Raw genomic sequence first — 21,072 nt, 5'->3', positions numbered from 1 at the left:
AACAGCGGGGGATTTGACGGGCAGCGGCGAGACCGGCGCGTTGGCTAGGCCTCTGCAGATCCGCCGGCTCCCCCAGGGGTCCCCATCTGCATTCACATCACGTCCGATGCACAGCCACACCGTCGCCACACCGCCACACCGCCACACCACCACACCGCACCGCCCTGGAGCCTCAGGTGTGTGATGCTGCTCCACCGGGGGATGTCAGCCGTTAAGCCGTTCACTTTTTTTATTTTGTTTTTTTGTTTTCATTTTTTTTTTCTCTTTTTCTTTTCTGTCTTCTTCTTTGGACGAATCCCATCTGTGCATGTTTTAATTACTCGTGCTCAGTTTATCAACGGTGATTCGGGGGAACATGAACAAACACATTTAGCCTGAGCCGCGCGGATGAGGCTTCCCTTTCAGTGGCAGCTGTTCAGCTTGGTGGGATACAACTGGAAGTATTAAAGGCGGCTCACGCCACATGCTTCCGAAACTTGTCGCACAACGCTGTCTTTTTACGGCGAATAATGACACACGAAGCTCGGTAAATACGAGCGTGCAATCTCAAGGGTATGTCAGCCCTGTTGCCGTGGAGCTTCTCCTCTTGGCCGTGAGAAGAGCGATGTTTGGGGGTGGGGAGGGCTGTGCGGGGGTTGGGGGAGTATGGGAGCCACCTGGGAGGATGAAGGCCTTATTTTGGGCAAAGAGAGAGAGATGAGAGCCCTGCTTTGACTTGGCTGGGCATTTCATTATCAGCAACCTGTACCGCATTTCCAAGGCCTTAATTAGAAGTTAATCAGATTCATCAAAGTGGCTGTGATCGTCCGATTGATCCCAGCTAAAAAGCAACAGCACCCCAAGAAACACAGCAGCTCATCACCATCAAACAGCAATGTCCACCTTTAGAGACAGGCAGGCGGGAGCATTAAGGATATTCACCAAAGAAGTGCCATTATGTATTAGTTATATCAGTATCATTTGACCTTTTTGGATATGTATCTCACTAGTAGAAACTTAATCTTCAACAAACTCAATCTCCCCTGTGTGTGTGTGTGTACACGTGCGTGCGTGCGTGCGTGTGTGTGTGTGCATGTGTGTGTGTGTAGAGTATATCTAGTACTATATCCAGTTTATACAGTATATGCCTCTCAGTATTGTTTGGGAACATTGCACATGAGCAGTAATGGCAGTGAATATTTTTGAATCTGAGGGGAAAGATAGAGAGTAAGAGAGAGAGAGACGAGAAACACTTCCTCACAAGGCACTGAAGTTTTGTGTAAATCTCTTCAGATTTTTCCCTGGCTGTCTTGTTTTTGCTCCTGTCAACAGAAGCTGACTTCTCTGACAATGGGAGAATTCAGCGGCAGGCACACTGTCTGAAACAGAGAAAGCCTTTCCCCCTTGGTGATGCCAAAGATGATAACATGTTCTTCTTCTCCTCCACCTCCCTATGCCTCCTTTAAAATTGATGATTGCACATCGCAGGGCTGCTGTCTGAGAAAAATCAATGTCAGTTGCAACAGCCCTCCTTGGTTCATGTACATAAAGTAAATCACTAATTAGTGTCAGTCTCCTAATGATACGTGCACATGAGGGTGGCCTATTTTATGTTATATCTTTTGAGGGGGGTTATGAAAATTCATTTAAGCACTGTAATTAATCTATAAATGACCCTGTAGAAACATGTTTTTGTGTTATCCTTAACTGCGCTCACACTGAACATGGGTGTTAACGCTTCTCCTTCACTTTGAAAGGGATGACGTCATGAGTTGCAGAGGATTCAGTTGGTTCCGTTACTTTATTTCACTAGCGTTGCTAAGTACCAGTGTATGTTTTTCACAATTAGATTTAGTAAAACCTAGCAAGAAATAGGCACTGTACATTATAAAAATCCCATTATTGTAGAAAAAAAAAAAAACTTTGCTGCAAGAGATCTTAAAAGTATACCAGCCAACTCACGTTTGCAAGATAACTACCTCCAGCTGACTAGGAATCTCTCTATATCTCTATTTGTTCCAGTGTGTAGTTGCATGTCTATAGAAGAAACGAGAGCAGTTCAGCTGGCTGGCACAGGCTGCATGCGTGGCGCTTTGGCACCGCTGCTGGCCTCGCCACCAGGTGGTCTGCTCTCAGGGCACGTCACGCGGGCCCCCACCGACCGCCAAAGCAGGCCCCCAGCAGTGGCAGAGCTGAGTGTCCGCAGTGCAAAGGCTGGTGAATCACTCCACACATAGGCACAGACATGGTGCTGATATGCGTGCCAAGCAGAGCCAGACAGTAACGGAGTACATTTACTTGAGTACTTTCCTTGAGTACATTTCTATCCATAACCGTGAGTACACGTTACTTCTTCTAAAAAAAAAGGAAAAAGAAAAATCTCGGAAAGCCTCAATTTGTTGTTTCCCTCTCAAACGTGATTGGATTGTGCAGGCCCCACTGATTGGGACAGCCTATCAGCAATCACGTTCAGCTTTCCGCCAAAGTCAAATCCATGGTCAAAACCATGGAGGATACAATGGATGAAGACGCAGCAGGTCCATCCTGGGAATGTGCCAACCCGTGGCCCCACCTCGCCAGACTATTTCAATTTTTAAAAAGTTAATGATACTTTTCGCTTCAAGTGTTTCAATTACAAAATAGTATTTTGTATTTGAAATATGTATTTTAAATACATGTATTAGAAAAACTGGCCATCCCTGGCAACATGGTAAAAAGGTATTAACATTAACATTTTTCATAACTTGAATTTCCCCTTGGGGATCAATAAAGTATCTACTGTATCTATCTATCTATCTATCTATCTATCTATCTATCTATCTAACTAAAATGTAGGCTACTCTTGTACTCTTGATACTCAGGTACTTTTAAAAACAAGTACTTCAGTACTTTTACTTAAGTAGACATCTGACTTGTACTTTTACTTGTACTTGAGTAAAATTTAGCAAAGGGTATCTGTACTTTTACTCACATCTAGAGCCAATACATGGTAGGAACTGTACTCTCTGAAGCCGTGGCTACCCACCTCTGCTGCAGTGGCATCTTACAGCAATGGCGTTACCATGCGCGGGTGTGCCCAGCACGTGGGCATTCCTTCAGCACCTCCTCTGGTGCTTAGTCAGTGCTGCCCTATCTGGCTCACTGGCCTAAAGTGCATTAGTGCCTCTGTCTTACAGTGGTGGGCATTTCTGCCAGACGGGGAAAGGCCGTCTCTGCCAATGCAATGCCCACTGGCCAGGTGCTTGGTCATCAGCTGTGAGTAACCCCTCGTCAGAGCTTTTGCCCTTGTAATCTGCTAACGCTGCCTACTGGTACGGCTGAGCACGCTCAGACACGTCTCTGTGCTCAGCACATGCACTGGGGTCCTGTCCTCAAGCATAGAACCCTCTCCTCCTACGCACAGGAAAAGGAGCAAGTGCCACTTACTTTGTCTCTCCTGCTGAGGAAAGATAAAGACCCTTTTAAAGTAAAGGCTCATTTTGTCGTCGTACCAAAAAGGTTTTCTTTAAAAAATTTAAAAAAACAGTGCATACGGAAAGTTTTCACAATGCTTCACTTTTTACACATTTTGTTATGTTTTGGACTCATCTTAAAATAGATTTGATTCTTTTTTTTTTCAATTAGAAAAGTTTGGAACAACCAACAGTCTTCCTAGATATGGCCGCTCAGCCAAACTGAGTAATCCGGGTCGAAGGGCATTGGTCAGACAGGTAACCAACTGTTGGTCGTTCCAAACTTTTCCATTTGAGAATGATGGATGGATTCCCCAGATCTGCACAGAAGGACTCCTATCAAGTTGTAGAGGCATCTCAAGGACCATTGATAGAAGTAGGATGCACCAGAGCTCAATCACAGTACAAGAGTCATAACAAAAGGTCTGAATACTTATGTAATTTTCAGTATTTTATTTTTTTATAAATTTACAAAACACTCCAAACACCTGTTCATGTTTTTGTGGAGTGTTGTAGTATTGTGTGTAGATTGATCAGTCCATAGATTGTCCATTTTAAGTCTGAAACATAGTCTGAAACATAACAAAATGTGGAAAAAGTGAAGCGCTTTCCGTATGCACTGTATACACATGGTAAGTAAAAGTAGTTGATTTGTTTATAGATTGGGTATAGTTGAGTGCATTGGACAGCCATGTTTTAACAGCTACTTATCTGCCTGGCTTGGGATAAAACTGGGCTTCTTGCTTATTAAAAAGAACGGTGCACATATTTTGACTACCTTATCTCCCAAAAGTTTCAGAAGTGTAAATGACTTGGCATAAGTATTCATTTCTTTAACGATTTCTATCATCTGTAGAATCGAAGTCCCCGAATGCACCAGGGTTGAAAAATGTGAAACAGTGAAATGTATTCATACTGTTGTGCTGAATCTGAGGCTTTCTCTTTCTTCGCAGGATTGATTGTAAAATTATTTTCTCTTGCGGTGCGTCTGGTGTGCCAGAGAGCTTGGGTGACATATTTTATGGTTTAAAAGGATCTCTGCCTAATTCAAGAGGCTTGTGTTTAGCTTAGTGGATAGCAACATTTAAAATAGGCTTGCACTTCCCTGTTACTGCTATATCGTCATCATATTAAAGTTAGGTTGTAAATGGGGGGCATAACACAGTCAGCCATCTTCCTGCTCTCGGTGGTGGTTAAACTGAACATGCTAACTCTTTTACCACAGTACGATCATCGAAAAGTCAATACTGGAGCATTAAGTGGTGCAGTAGCTACAGTACCTCAAATTTGTCAGATGTAGGCCTCAATTGTGGATAATTGGTCTCTCAAGGGGGTTGGTCTCTCTTTCTTGGTTCTTTTTTCTGATCAAGTGAAAGGCCTCTTGTTGACAGAAGTTTCTTGGAAATCACAGAGCTGTCTGAGGAGGTTTGAACAACCCTCCCTGCCTCTGCCACATCCAGACTGTATTCTTTGAAGGCCCCCAGCTCTGGATCAGGTTGATTAATGGGGTCAGCTTTTGTCTGTCTTTCTTCCTTCTGAATATGTAAATAATAGTCGTTGCCCAAGCCGCTGACAGTGACAGAGGGAAGGGAAGGCCTGTTTTTGCGGTCTCTTTTCTTCGCTTTTTTGTTCTCGTATCTCTCTTTCGCCTGTGCATGCTCGTACCGCTCTCAATTTTCAAAACATTCTCAGAAATGCAACCCACTCCAAAAGACAGGTTGATTCATCCCTCCGGTTTCAAAAACATGGCACATCATTTAACTAATATCCCCCCACCTCATCTCTCTCTCTCTCTTTCTCTCTCTCTCTCTCTCTCTCTCTCTCTCTCTCCCCGTATGTCCCACAAAATGGGATCTTTTAAAACAGCGCAGCATGTGTCATGCCATGCGCAAAACAACCTGACTCTGCTCAGCGGAAGTCTTATTGTGTAGCAGTTTTATGGCTCCGCTTTACGTAACAGAGGCTCTTTGTCACGACGGAGTGAGTCAAACCCCACGCCCCACGGAGCTTTTGTGGGGAGACTGAGCGGTGTGTCGACACCTCCCATGGATGGATACATAAAGACGACACGAAGCCGTGGGAGGCTTCCTTTGGCGAGCAGGAAGAAGGTGTGCAAGAGGTGAGGATGTCACGGCCGGCCTCACGCTGCGAACGGAGCGTGTCATGGCGTTTTGTGCCAGCGGACCCAGTGTCACCGTCCTGGTTTGGCCCCCACGTGGCTGGCTGGCTAAGTGAAGAGTCCCTATGGGCCCCAGGGTGAACAGGTGTAGTGCGGTGCTGAGCAGTGAGATACGCGACCTCTGTGTTGTGACTAGAGAGGTTACAACACCAGCAGTGGCCATACAATGCAAGTACGAGTCCACTGGAAAACACAGATGACATACAGTACAGACACACAGAGGGAGATGGATGGGTAGATTTGTACTGTACATACATACAGACATACATGCATACATACATACATACATATATACATGCATGCATACACATACATACATACAGTACATACAGTACATACATACATACATACAGTACAGGCCAAAAGTTTGGACACACCTTCTCATTCAATGCGTTTCCTTTATTTTCATGACTATTTACATTGTAGATTCATCAAAACTATTAATGAACACATGTGAAATTATATACTTAACAAAAAAGTGTGAAATAACTGAAAATATGTCTTATATTCTAGTTTATTCAAAGTTGCTATTTTTATGTTTTATTTAATACCATATTCAGCAAGCCATAACTTGACAAATATTCATCTGTGGGCCAAATAACTTTGCATTCATTCATAGTTTTGATGCCTTCATGAGAATCTATTCTACAATGTAAATAGTCATGAAAATAAACAACACATTGAAATGAGAAGGTGTGTCCAAACGTTTGGCCTGTTCTGTGCATACATACAAACATACATACTGTACATACAGACATACATACATACATACATACATCCATCCATACATACATACATACATACATGCATAATACATGCATACATGCATACTGTACATACATACATACAGTACATAGACATGCATGCATACATAGGAGACAGATAGATAGAGAGATGGATGGATTGATGAGTACTGTGGCAAAGAGCACTGGTATGTGGTCTGTACTCTAGACAGATATAGCCTATACATCTAATGTGTAGTGTGCCTTTAGTCTGATGTGTCATCCCAGTAGAGGGCAGGGCCGTGGACTGGCCTCAGACTAATGGAGTAGCTGGGCTGCTTTCTCTAACGTGGGGGAGACGGTGGATATCTCCCATGAGCCTCCAGCGGCATCCTCGGTGCCGGCGCACTGCGCCGCAGATGTCTCGCCCTGATGTATAAGTCAGCCGGAGGAAAGCGCAGAGTGAAAGCCAAATGAAAAAGAATGCGCTGATGAAAACCAATGTGCCTGGGAACCAGACCGGCCTCTCTCTGTGTGAGCCTCCCCACGGAGCGCCTAGCAGGAGTCAGAGCCGGAGATGGAGACAGACGGCGTGCTTAGTTCATGCAGGCTCATGTCACTGGCATGGCTTGGCTTCTGATACACCTGTGTGCAGCGTCTCAGACTGTGTGCTGCCGGTGGGGCATCTCTGCTGGCTACAGTGCACAGGTGAGAGGCTGTGTCTCAACATTGAGATGGGGACGGGGGCAGATTTTTTCTTCTCTCTCTCTCTCTCTCTCTCTCTCTCTCTCTCTCTCTCTCTCTCTCTCTCTCTGTCTCTCTCTCTCTCTATGTGTGTGTGTGTGTATGTGTGTGTCGGTGCCTTTTCTCATGTGGCTGCCGTGCCACTGAACCCAACGCATTCCAGCCCAGATTGTTGCCGAAAATAGCTGCAGCTTCAGTTTGATGAATAGGCATCGGTGGGTCCTCCACTGAGAGTGTACCAGGACTGGCACGAATTTCCCTTCTGTTAACATAAACAAATGCACACATGTTGAAACACACACACACACACACACACACACACACACACACACACACACTCAGAGAGAGAAAGAGAGAAACAGTAATATTCTTTTGTTTTCTCAGTGCTGTTTTGTCACTTCATATTTATTGATCTGTATTTTCTCTCCTCATCCTCAGCTCTGTTATCTTCCCTCTGTGCTGTATCTGTCTCACTTTCCCAATACTACATTCACCATTTCTCCTTCTCACTTCCTTCTGTCTGTTTACCTTCTGCAGCAACCCTTTCCATGTCTCTACTTCCTCCTTCTTTATCTCTCTGCCTTTGCTCTGCTCTCCCTTCATTTGTTTGCCTCCCTCCCTCCTTTCCTCTCTCTCTCGCTCTCTCATTCCCTCCTTCTCTCTTCCCTCGGCAGCCACTTGCCATTCAGGGCAGGCGTTCTTCAGGCAGCAGTGCTTGCGTCTCCTCTGCAGGAATGGAGGCTTTTTTTGCGGTAGTCTGACAATCTCCTTACCCCACCCCACCCAATTCAATTTCTCTCTCCCTCTCTCCCTACTCTCCTTATCCCTCTCTCCCTCTTACTCTCTCTCTTTCTATCTACCCCCTCTCTCTCTCTCACTCTCTCTATCTATCTACCCCCCCCTCTCTCTCTCTCTCTCTCTCTCTCTCTCTTTCTCTCTCTCTCTCTCTCTATCCACCCCCCCTCTCTCTCCTCACTATTCCTCCTTTTTGCCTGGCTCATCTCTGGCCTTGGACCTTATGCCTACAGTACATCACCACCACCCCTGCACACACCTCTAAGATCCTTTCCTTTGTTTTTTACCCCATCCACCCCCCATCCACCCCTCCTCTGGCTATTTATAAACCTCCGCACTATACAACACTGTCTGATCAGCAGGTAGATAGCAGACTCCAAGAGAGAGAGGGAGAAAGAGAGAGAGAGAGAGAGAGCTATCAAATATGAATACATCCATCACAAAGTCAAAGGAACTTTACTTTTTATTTATGTGTTTGAAGTGGGGCTGGAGTGATAACAGTGGACAGGGAAAGACTGCTGTCGGTAAATAAATTTTTCTGGCAAATCCCCCCGAGCCCACATTTGGATGCGCTGCGGCACGCATAATGGAACACGCGTGTTTAAGTAAGAATGTAAATATGTTAGGATGCATTATGCATACAGATCAGCGTGTGTCGCCGATACGCCGCTGTCATTTTGGGAACTTCATCAAAGTTTTTTCTTCCTTGTTGTCGTTACTGTTAATCCCCCTTTTTTCCTCCGTCGTTCTCCCTGGCATCCGCTGTCTAGAGCAGGTGAGGGATCCAGCTCCGGCACAGCAGCCAGGATAGGATTATCCCAGCGCTGTCGCTAATGAACGGGCTGTCAGTCATCTCGGAGAGAAGTATGCATGCTCCTTGGGCTACCTCAGTCATGGAGATAATGCTATCAGACATGGCACTCACGGAGACAGACAGAGACAGAGTTTGTCTTTCTCTCTTAAAATGAAAACTTGAAACAAAAACAAACTGTGGTGGGTTTACAGGTGTTTGTTGTTATTGTTGTAGTTGTTGTTTTTGGAGGGCACTCTTCTCCACCGCAGACCTTGTGGGTGCCACCAAGTGGCAGAGAGTGCAGCTGGTGCTACTGATGATGGTGAATAGCCTGGTCGGTTAGCAGGATGCCATGCCCTTACAATAGGAAGATGTAAAGCCGTCCGTCCAAACAGGAGACGCCATGTTTATAGTCAGTGCAGTGTGGAGTAGAGGTCTGCGCGGGACTGATCTATACGGTCCCGCGCCCGCCCGCTCCTGCAATATTCTGTCCCGCTCCTGCCTGCTCCCGCATTAATGTGTCATTTTTAGTCCCGCTCCCGCCCGCATCTGTAACATGATGTCCTGCTCCCGCCCGCTAAAGCCCGCATGCAGGAGGGATAGCCTATTCAGTTTTTCTTTCTGTCTCACGAAAGGAGCACACACACCTGAGAAAGACTCCAGATGTCAGTTTCTTGGTTCTGAATGCAGGCTAAGAACTGAAGTAGGCCCAGTCTGGTGCCCTCTTCCTCTGTCATGCTTTCGATTTCGAGTTTTGACAATGAGCAGCAGGAACAAATTGAACCCACGTAAACGACAATATAGGCTATAGGCCTGCTATCCGTCAGTTATGCTTAAACCCCGTTTTTTAATGCTGCCTAACAGAACATCCAGCTGAACTATAGTTATGAACACTACTTTAATCATTTCCATATTTAATTTTATGCACATATTTAATTTGCGGGAGTGCAGTGAATCATCAATTTTGTCCCGCACCCACGAACGCACCTCTCTCATCCCGCCCGCTCCCGCAAAGAGCTTTCAAAAGTTGTCCCACGCCACACTCTTTTGCGGGACCCGCGGGTCTACCGCGGGAGTGCAGACCTCTAGTGTGGAGTCTAAGGCATATTAGAGGTGCCTGGGATCTGCTACCTTGTAAACCTGATTTGATTTAGTTCACTCCATCAATGATTAGAACAATAAGACCATAGCCATCCAACAGCACAAATGTGAAATAGCTTGCTACTTCCCATATGTGAGTCCAGATGACCAATCTCTCTAGACTCGTTGAGCTCATGATGCCCATTGCTTTTTATTGTTAGTGGGGGCCATTGTAGCTGGCGCCCTGATTAGGGAGAGGGCACTGCAGACACGGCCTTCGGCCTGACTCAGGGGAGGGTGTTAAGGACAGTGATGTGTAATGGGAGTAGCCGCTCCCTCTCCCCTGACAGTCTGTCTCTGTTCCCCCAGCTCCCTCTCTCCCTCCACGGAAAACAGATGGCCGTCCCCAATCGCTCGTAATCCCCCTCCTTTAAGATGCGCCGTAAACACTGAGGAGTGCCACCGCCATCCCTCCCTGCCCTCGGACGGATGGCCCTGACGGGGAGTTGACGGGGCAAATTTTTTGAGCGTGTTGTCGTGCTCCGAGCTGTGGCGTCAGCTCTTTCTTGGCGGCTCTCGGCATAGGTTTATTGTCCATCTGGACGCTTGGGTGACGGCCACAGTCATTAGACGCAGGATGTCAAGGTGTCTCAGGCCCTGCGGCCCACCCTGAGGTCCGTTCCGAGCCCACGCTCCCCTCTCCCCTCTGTTGTCCCCTCTGTGCTGCTGGGCCTCAGACCTCCAGCGAGGGCACCGAGCATGTCACGATGTCTGTCACGTTGCTGGGAGTTATATCAGCCTCTTTTGTATTCTGCTCCCTGACTGGCTCTAGATCAGTAGCGGATTGAAACCCTGATGTAGTAATAGACTTAAATAAAGCTAAATCTGTTGTCACAGATCACTGACTGTCAGGTAGCTTTTAGCAAACCGCCTGTGTTTTGTGTGTATGTTTGTTTGATTGTTTGTAGTTGTTGTCATTTTTCAGTCCCTGTGTCTTAATAAGAGTGCTAAATCCCAGATTTTCTCATTTTGGTTGATGAATGACTGTTGGTAATAAAGGAAGTCTGGCCTCGTAACAGATACTTTCTGTCATCGATGGACTGATCTTCCTTTGTCCATTTTGATTGAACAACACCTCATCTGGTCTCTTGAATAATTGCAGTTTCTCTGGCCATAAGCAATAAGACAGAGTAATCTGCTCTCACAGCATGCAATCAAAATGTAAAAGCTCACCCGCATCTGTGGATGCGGTGCTTAACAAGAACCTATCAAATTGACTTTTGCTAGAAATTTCACCACTATAGGCAGCCTTATCTTAATTAGGATCTGGCTTCTCATTATCGAGTGAGAATGTAACATCTCTCTCTCTCTCTCTCTCTCTCTCTCTCTCTCTCTCTCTCTCTCTCTCTGTCTCTCTCTGTCTCTGGCTCTTCTTCCCTCCCTCCCTCCCTCCCTCTCTCGATCTCTTTCTCCTTCCCCTTGTCTCTTTTCCTCTCTTTCTCTGTCTGGCATTGCTGGTACACATAGTGCATTCTGGAGGATGTGGTGGCAGAGTCAGTAATTGTGCCTCCCATTCTCTTAATTGAATTGACAAGGCGCTGGAATTGATATCATTTAACACATTGATCTGAGAGGGAGATGGATGCTTTGTGAGAACAAAAAAACTCCCCCTATTGTTGCCCAAGCCATTTATTTCTCCACCCGCCTCTAGTGCTCTTGTCCCACATAGTGTGCTGATGCCATCTTTTTTTTTCTTCTTTTTTCTTTTGCTCTCTTCGAGTGCATTGTTATCTCTCTTTCTCCTTCCTTCTGTCTTTCTCAGTATCTCACCATTTGTTCATCTCTCCACTCATCTTGCCCACACTTTCATACTGCCATCACACCAGATGTTCCAGACTATTTCAGCTTAAAGTCTAGACCATAACTTCGGCCTGTAGTTCAGAGCATCCATGGTATAATTTGCTGAGAGAGAGAGAGAGTGTGTGTGTGTGTGTGTGTGTGTGTGTGTGTGTGTGTGTGTGTGTGTGTGTGTGTGTGTGTGTGTGTGTGTGTGTGTGTGTGTGTGTGTGTGTGTGCGTGCGTGTGTGTGTCTCCCTCAGTGAGGTGATATGTCAGGTTGTTCTTGAGCAGCTAACGGCTGCAGCTAAAGTGGTAGACAGCTCTAGTATCAGGAGGCCAAGGGGTCTTCTATGCATTTGTTTCGCCCATGCAGTAGACTGGCTGGTCTTGCTAATTAGCCTTGGCCCCCCTCTGGCTGAAGGTTTGTACTAATTGACGATTGGAATAAAACGGAAGGGTGGGCTCCTGTTCTCTGAGCCGTGTGTGTGTGTGTGTGTGTCTGCTTGCCTCCTTGTTAATAAGCCATCCGTTAGCCGTCTGGGAGAGGGAGCCACTCTCGCTCATTACGATCTCCATCTCTCAGTCCATCTCCAGCCCTGCAGTCAGCTCTAGGGCCTCCATCACCACCTGACAAAAACATGCCACACATACACACAGACACACACACATACTGCACACTCACACAATCAAAATGTAAAAGCTCACCCACCCACACACACACACACACACACACACACACACACACACACATACAGTACACCATACACACACACACACACACACACACACACACACACACACATACTGTACACTCACACACACACACACACACACACACACTCTCTCTCTCTCTCACACACACACACACACACACACACACACACACACACATATCCCTCTCCATGTGTGCCGTGTGTTGATGGGCTATCTGGGAGGGGTCAGGGGGTTGGGGTGTAAGTGCTTTGCTTTTGGCTGTGAAACTAGCGGTTTAGAGGCGTCTCAGGTTGGTTTCCCCTCTGAAGGCAGAGCAGATCGGGCCACCCTTCAGGACGACGTACCCATAACTCACCTCTGCGCCGGAGAGTGTGACGGCCCCATAATGCATGAGGTTATTAATGGGAGCCTTTATTAGAAGAGCCTGGTTGAGAAATAATCTCAGGGGCACTGCCACTGAGAGGGTGGGGGGGGGGGAACTGTGGGTAATGGTGATGATGACACAGACGACCCTGCTCGTCATACATTACAAAACAATCGGCTCTGCCACGGAGCCTGACGGAGTGTCACCGTGGAGCTTGGTGCGGCTGGCTGTTGGCTGTGCTCTTTAGCCTTGCTTCCATCGAGTCTCCCCATCGTCTGAATCTGCGGGCGGGCTGGCTGGCGGGCCTCACCCCGTTGTCTTTGTCTTTGGCGGGCCGAGCGTGTGACGGCGGGTGACCATCCCAGCTGTGTGAATGGCACGTTAGCATTTGGATTTCCAGGCAGAGCAGTGAGTAATGGATTGCATGTAATTGCATGAATCACATAGCTAACACAGATTGATGCAGGCCATTCGACACCATACAGTCCATGCACACACACACACACACACATACAGTACACACACACACGCACATGCATGCACACACACAAATACTCAAGCCATGTATATATGTTATAAAGTCCTATCCATATCCATTGTGGTGGTCCATGTTGTCCTTCAACTGAAACTGATTGCATGATACCTTAATATTTACAGAAATGGTCGGGAAAATGCAGGTGTATGTTTTTAGACAACCAGAACTTGAAGAGTAATTCTAAATTAATAATTGAGTAGTGCTTATGTTCAGTAGTTAAGGTGTTGCATGTCCATTCAAATAATGGGACCGGACAGTTAGACCTCAGGCCAGTGCTTCACTTGACATATTCCCTTACCTAAGGTCAAAATTATGACATAGCGTTGCAATAGAGATGTACGTGTCCACATTATATCAAGATTTACAGTAAAAAAGATGACAAATCGCTTGGCAACAGTAGTCTCTATAGCAACTATTCTGCAACCCTATGCACAGACAATGAACTCCTATTTCAGTCACTATGCTGAAGAGAGTGCTTTACTCTGAAAAGAGTCTTTTTATGGGATTCACCCATTTTCAGAACTGTAAACACAATTAACATCCGTTGTTGACCATACCATTTATACAAATTCTTCACAATTATGGTTCTTTCTTCTTTTATTTCAAATGCTTACCCACAATATACCAGAAAACCTAATGTTCAAAAATGTACATATATTATAAAGTTGCTGCAATAACAGCTGTTCAAAAAGTATACTGAAACTTTTCATAAGCATTTTTAATTAAACAGATCATTGTGTAATTGAGAAATTTGAGGTTGATTTTTTGGAGACATAGCCAGAAGCTTCACTGCAATTACCTGGATATTAACAACAATACTGTAAAAAGGGACTTTTATAGATGTTGTTCAATGTGGAGAACAATAATTGCAGCTTTTTAGGAATGTGCGCAATTTATTTGAGACTTTTGGAACAAAAGGCCATTTATGTCCCATATTGTGTTCACCACTGGCAGCAGATTACTGTAGATTTTACTGCAGGATTTCTGTCACTTACTGTTTTAGATAAATAGCAATATTGGTCAACCATAAATCCAAAGCAGAAATCCTTGGTCATGATATTGACTGCTTATTGTCTTGTAAAACATAGCAAACATCATATGAACACGTCTTTAAAAACCACCACAGCAGTTGCAATCTATGATGTGTGTTATATCATGTGTGTTACATGAGAGGAGGACAAGAATAACTCACTTCACCTGATAGAAATACTGAAAGGGTTCTTTCTTCTCTTATTTCAAATGCTTACACACAATATACCAGAAATGTACGAGCGTGTTGACTTATTTGTATTATTTTCTGCACTTAAAAAAACAAAAAACGAAAGAACAACAAAAAAAACTTACATGTAAAAGTGACAAAAATAGATTGGGGCTTTGTATGCGTGACACCACTAGTGAAATGATTGTGTGAGTGTTTTCTGTTTGGAATAATGCTCTATGTCTCACATGGGCTGGGGCCACACACAGTCTAATGCTATGCAAATTGCCTTTGATTGCTGTAAAGTGAGATCAGGGTAAAATATTGGTGGCCGGGGCACTTTTCTCCCTCTCTTTCCTTCTGACTCTGTCCCTCTCAACCTCTCCTCTCCCCTCCTCTCTCCTTTGTCTCCTTAACCTCGCTTTCTCCATTTTGATCGTGGGCAATTTCCAGACTAATAGGAAACAATAACGTTTATAGCTTGATGGTGACAAACACACTGAGAGTGACAGAAAGCATTAACCTCAGAGACCGGCAGTGAATAAATGCACAGTGGAGACTGACGAAATGACAACTCTCTCTCTCTCTCTCTCTTACCCTTATTTTTTTGTCATAACACAATAACAACACACCACCTGCATCTCTCTTTTTTTTCAGGACTGTCTCAATACCACATTTGCATGTCCATAACACTTAACACATTCACCATAATATCAGTAGGCAATCTGCACTGTTAAAATGACAACTCAAAATTGTTCACCTTACTAAGATTTTTGCATTCACTGACAATAAAATTGCTAGTTGGAACTTGGAGCTAGTTGGAGCTGTCTGTTGTGAGCCACTTGAACTCACTTTCAGAAGTTTCTGATAAAGAGTTAATTTTATTTTATAAATTGAGTTGATTTTATTTTGAAGCTGTAGTTGACACACAGAGTGAGGTCAACTTATAGAACTTGCCTTTTGTTTTACCAAATAAGTTTTTTAAGTAAATATAACTCAAATAATCAGAAAGACATGGTGAACTAAAAAAAAACTGTTATCTCAACTTATTTTGTAATGTCACCTTCACTGTAAAGAAAATAGAGGTTGACAGAACTCAGATTTTCTAGGCAATGTGATGTATTTGTTTTTTTTTTTAGTTTTCCTTACTTTACAAAGATTTTTGAGTTCTGTCAACTCAAGTTTTTGGGAGCGTTACATAGAAATTTTGAGTTCTACCAACAATTGTAAGTTATGGTCCTAAACAGCAGTTAATGAGACCAGGTTGCGATTATGGGTACATGTTACTGTCTTGTTAATAATGTATTTTTTTCTCATTACTCTTTATTGCGGCTTTTTTGGATGTGTATGACATAGAACAACTGATTACTGATTACAACTTATTACAAGCAAAATTACTGTAAGGGATTTTCAGAGTATTGTCAGGATTACAATTGAAGACCATATTTAAAATATATGGACATTTTAGAGAGTAGACATACTTCTTCTTGGGTGCAATGTGAAATGGACTACTTTCTCAATGAGAATTGATCTACCCTCTTGGGGGTGTCATAAAGTTGGGCACTCAATGCTTACTTGCATTACAGTATGTGTATGCAGGGGCGCCGCTGGAAACTTTCGGCCCTATGACCGACAGTAATTGTGCGCCCCCCAATAGTATATAGTATTATCGGGAAGGGGGCTCTCCTGGGGCCCCCTCTCAGTGCTGGGCCCTTAGAATCGTACTAACCCCCAGCGGGATGGATTTGATTTTCACCTTATAAAGTGAAGGTTCTTGGACCTTAAATAGTAAAAAGGAAGTTTATATTTACAACATCACTGCCCAACTAAGCTTGTGTACATTTTTTCCTGCATCCAGCACAAGCAATACTGTAGGCCCTATGCACAGGATTGAGGTGGTGTGGATGGTCATCTGCTTGATGGGTTGTGGCACCAATAAACAATTACATGACAACATGACAACACCAGTATAGCCTTTAGTGTCACTGTTACTTAGTTGTATTTTATTTCAAGATTACATTTCACTTAGGCTATAAATGTGATATCTTTAAGATGTTGACCGGGGCTGTGGCATTCTGGGAACAAAATATATATGCCAAACTCATAAAACTCATACAACTAAGTTGGTAGAACTCAGAACTTAAAGGTGAAACTGAAAACCTGTGTTAGAACTTGAAATGTATGTGTAAAACTCAAAAACCTAAGTTGGTAGAACTTGACATTTCTATGTAACACTCCAAAAGCTTGAGTTGGCAGAACCTAATAATTGCAGTTCTTCAAAACATAAAAAAATAAGTTGATGCCTACAACTCAAAAGTTCTGTGCAATCGGCCTTGACAATTTGAGTTGAACTAACCTTTTCTTTTTTACAGTGATGTGTCCTTTTGCATTGATACAAAATGCAATCAATTACCACTCCCTCCAAAATTCATCATTACTTTCTCAATCAATGTTTTTCATCATCAAAACGTTGTAGAATTATGGCAAATTTTGCAGAATAAAAAAATGAACCTACTAAAATCCTAAAAAAAATAATTCGTTGCAACCTTGCAACTGTGTCTATTTCACTCAAGTGTAAGATATCCATCCCATGGGTAGTGACTTGATTGCCGTCTGCTTTGCATTGTCTGACCGTATTCCCAGTACTGCACCAAAGCACATTTGAGGACTCTGCCCAACTCCATTTATCAAGGCTTTGCAGATGCTCTAAAGAATGAGGTGTTTTGGTATTGTCTGGAACAGAGAACCAGAAGTCTAGCCTGACGAGCCAGATCCACATTAAAATGTAGGGTCTGGGCACTCACCGTTCGCAGTGCTCAGTCCGAGGGGCGGGATAATCGGTTGTCTTTCAAATTCCCTCTGCACGCAATAGGACAGCGCTGAGTCCCATGCGTTTTCCCACCAGCAGAGCTAGTTGGCTAGTTCAAACTTTTGCCAATTTAAAACAAGCTTAACTCGTGTCACACTGTTGGCCAACAGCAACATCCATCTTCTTTGTTTTCAAGTAGCAGCAAAACCGTTGCAACTCTGCCATCAATCATTATGTTAAGCCCGCCTAACGACTCTATACATGATTCGATTGGCCTGATAGAACTAGAATTTTTCGAGCTCACAAGCCAACGGAGAGTTGCTAGACTAGCCCTGGAAGCAAATATAATTTGCTGCTGCTAGGGTGCGTCTAGATTTCTAGGCTACCAGAGGTCATCTATAAAGGGAAATTCCAATCTCCGGGTGTAAAAGCACAACAGCATGTGGACTCTTCAATCGGATTTTTTGTTTTTGTTTTTATGAAATCGTTTGGGAGAAGTGGCTGAGTACCCATAAGAAAGTCTCTGAGAGAACTCCATAGGCCAGAGTGCAATAGTAAAGTTGTCGTCCTATAGGAGATGGCCCTAGTCCACTAGCCCCTCTATCCCATCACACACATGTAGCCAGCCTGCATGATGCTGATTGCTCCTGCTGCTACTGCTGTTGATGACGTCAATACAGACCACTTGAGAGGGTGTGAGTGAGTGTGTGTGTGTGTGTACTATTGACAGTTTCTCTGTCTCTCTCTCTCTCTCTCTCTCTCTCTCTCTCTCTCTCTCTCTCTCTCTCTCTCTCTCTCTCTCTCTCTCTTTCTCCCTCCCTCTCTCTCCCTCTCTCTCCCTCCCTCTCTCTCCCTACATCTGTGTGTGTATTTGTGTGTGTGCGCCTGCATGCGCTGATGAGAGTAAGCAAGAGAGACAGTGTGAGATACAGGGTTGCCTGGCAACAAAGCAATTAATTATGCCAGCCAGTTTTACTTTGACTGAATTTCCTCATCCTCCAGAATCTGTTGATTTATGCCTGTGGTCAGCCTGCTCAGTCCTACTGCACAGCTGCCATTAATGAAATCATCAATAACAATTATGACTTATGTCAGAGAGATAAACAAACACTCGTTGAGGACTGTGTAACTATCATCTTAATCTTTTTGACTCCATGGTGTAGCCGTAGTCATCATGTAGTGTCGCCTAAAGACCACTGTATCCAACCTCTTTTCATTAAGACGCTGAGCAGGAGGGCTTGGCGTTGTTCAAACGGGTAAACTCACAATGCAGTCAGAAAGTGTTCCTTGGTGAAAAATCCTTGACGTGAAGTAAAAAGTCTGAACCAAGGCACTCTTTTTCATATAAAAAGCTTTATTATAGGCTAATTCATGATAGATCATCTTTTCATGTCTAGTGTTTGTATTGTGGTTGATCTCTAACTTGCTCTCCATAGTTTCCATTTGTTTTGATCTTCCTAAGTAGGGCTGTACCACATCATACTGGATATTGTATATCATGATAATTCTTCTATCATAAGAATTTGCCATATATTCACAATATAGTTGCATGATGATACACTGTATTCGCATAGCGTAGTGTGTAATTCACACATTTGTCCATATGCAAAAAAAATTGTCTCATTCTCTCTCTCTCTCTCTCTCTCTCTCTCTCTCTCTCTCTCTCTCTCTCTCTCTCTCTCCTGTTGTTGTGTTGTTGTGGTGCTGGTCATTATGTAAGCGAGGGAGTAAACGTGAGGAGTTCTTTTCTGACTTCTGAATTCTACAGACAGGGCATTAGCGTTATATTTTACTTTTGATCACTGGCAAATACAGTCAGTCAGTCAGTCACAGTTCCATTCTGTACAGTACACTTAACGTATGTGAATGATATCATGTTGGAGGTGTAGTTAAGATGCACTCAGAACACCAGGTCTTCAGTAGATGTCGCAGAGTAATGCCAAGCACCATCACAGGCAGCAGTGGGACTTAGGAGCAAAGAACAAAACATCTGGCTCACCATCGGGCAGCTCTGTTGACCGTTGAAGGGGGAGCGAGTGTGTGTCTGCCTCTTTATGTGTGTTCTGTCACTCCAAATGGAGCATCTGTGTCGCTCCCAGTCCGGCTGTCCAGTTTTAATTAGGCCGCTTGCCTAGCGTGCCATCCCACAGGAGGACGTGTTCATGTGTGAGTGCATGGACCATGGGTGTGTGTGTGTGTGTGTGTGTACTCTTTTTGCATGGCGGGTTTGTGCGGGCATTTGTGTGTGTGTGTGTGTGTGTGTGTGTGTGTGTGTGTGTGTGTGTGTGTGTGTGTGTGTGTGTGTGTGTGTGTGTGTGTGTGTGAGTGATTTATGTGGGGTTTTTTTGTGTTTGTATGTGTGTGTGTTGTGTGTGTATATATGCATATACTGTATGCGTTTGGAGAGAGAGAAAGAGAGAAAGAGAGAGAGAAAGAGCTGTTATGTTGTTTTGCTTGTGTGTTGGCAACACTGTACCTACAGCCATTCTATAATAAAGCAACTTTGAATTTAATTGAAATGAATTGAGAGAGAGAAAGAGAGAGTATGTGTGTGTAAGTAGAGCTAAGAGGCTGTGCTGTTGATGTTGTGCTTCTGACGCTCGCCACACACTCCTGGGGGAGGAAGTCATGTCCTTCACTAGCTCTTAATTGTGCTCTAACAAGGGATGTTGTTATTTGTGTGTGTGTGTGTGTGTGTGTGCGTGTGTGTGTGCATGTGTGTGTGTGTGTGCGCGTGTGTGCGTGTGTGTGTGTGCACAGGTGCCTCTCAAAATGGATAAGTGGATGTAAGTGGTAATTCAGATAAACCCTTGTAATGACGTCACTTTTCAGAACCAATGAGGGAACTGAAAGTGGTCGAAGGAAATCGTGAAGCTTTCTGTGCGCTGTTGGAAATATAACAATAATTATTTAACCCCGTTAAACCTAATAAATCTGACTCCACTCAATTGCAGAAAAGTTTCGTTTCAATGTAATATTGCTATCCATAGTGGGTTGATGTACCCACAATACAGACTGCTGATATGAATGCCTGACTCGTTTTCTTATTACACTCGCTCTAATCTAGGAATAATGCTATAGGACTCCTCCATCGGTTTATTCGGGCGGTTCCTCAACATAACATGTACTAGTCTGAAAGAAGGTCAGAAGCTACATGCTGACCCGGACTGCGATATTCACAAGTGTGTTAGACAGTCAAGCAAATTCTTATGCTACAGAGGGTTCAGGCTGTGCTAGGTTTTCACGACCAATCTAGACCATTACTGGCAAACTGCCCACCGCTGCATAATACTATTATCAGTAGTCAGTTTGTCTATACTGTAGCTTACCACTCCCAGATGAATAACGTGAAGTTACAAATAGGCTAAAAGAATACTTTGAGAGATCATACAAAACAATCCGACAATGAACATATGCAGCCGAGAGGATGATGGCTACACAGTACACCAAAGTGGTGCGGGAGGATCTGGCTACAGAATACTGTAACTCCTAGAATATTGTGTCAACTTCCCTTAAATAGGCTACCCAGTTTGTGATTGGTTGCACTGATCACATGAGTTGTTGATGAAACTGAGACCATTGTTGTAGTATGACCATTAGAGTGAATCAATCAAGACATGACAATGCATTTGATTATCGGTACATGTCCTGTTCCTAGTTAACTGCTCCTGTGGACATGTGACAAGCATGTGGCAGTAGGCCCACAATAGGCCCACACTACACCAGTAGCTGATCAAAAGTCAACATACTGTATGATTGAAAGGATTCTCATCAGCCTGTGCACTGTGTCTGTCTACGATTGTTTTTTTGTGTATAAGAGGTTAACATGTATTTATACTGTATGTGTATATTGTATGCAGCTTTCTGTT

At 44.1% G+C, this 21,072-nt stretch overlaps 1 protein-coding gene across 2 annotated transcripts in view; it reads left to right on the top strand.

Moving 5' to 3' along the window:
- Positions 1–21,072, top strand: part of ctnna2 (catenin (cadherin-associated protein), alpha 2) — a 406,672-nt gene that overhangs the window by 302,383 nt on the left and 83,217 nt on the right. The gene's annotated exons all lie outside the window — the stretch shown is intronic.

This window comes from Alosa sapidissima, chromosome 1 (assembly GCF_018492685.1).
Source record: "Alosa sapidissima isolate fAloSap1 chromosome 1, fAloSap1.pri, whole genome shotgun sequence".
In the NCBI taxonomy this organism is placed as follows: domain Eukaryota; kingdom Metazoa; phylum Chordata; class Actinopteri; order Clupeiformes; family Clupeidae; genus Alosa; species Alosa sapidissima.
The sequence above is the reverse complement of the archived record's forward strand: the minus strand, read 5'-3'. Positions and strand labels throughout refer to the sequence as shown.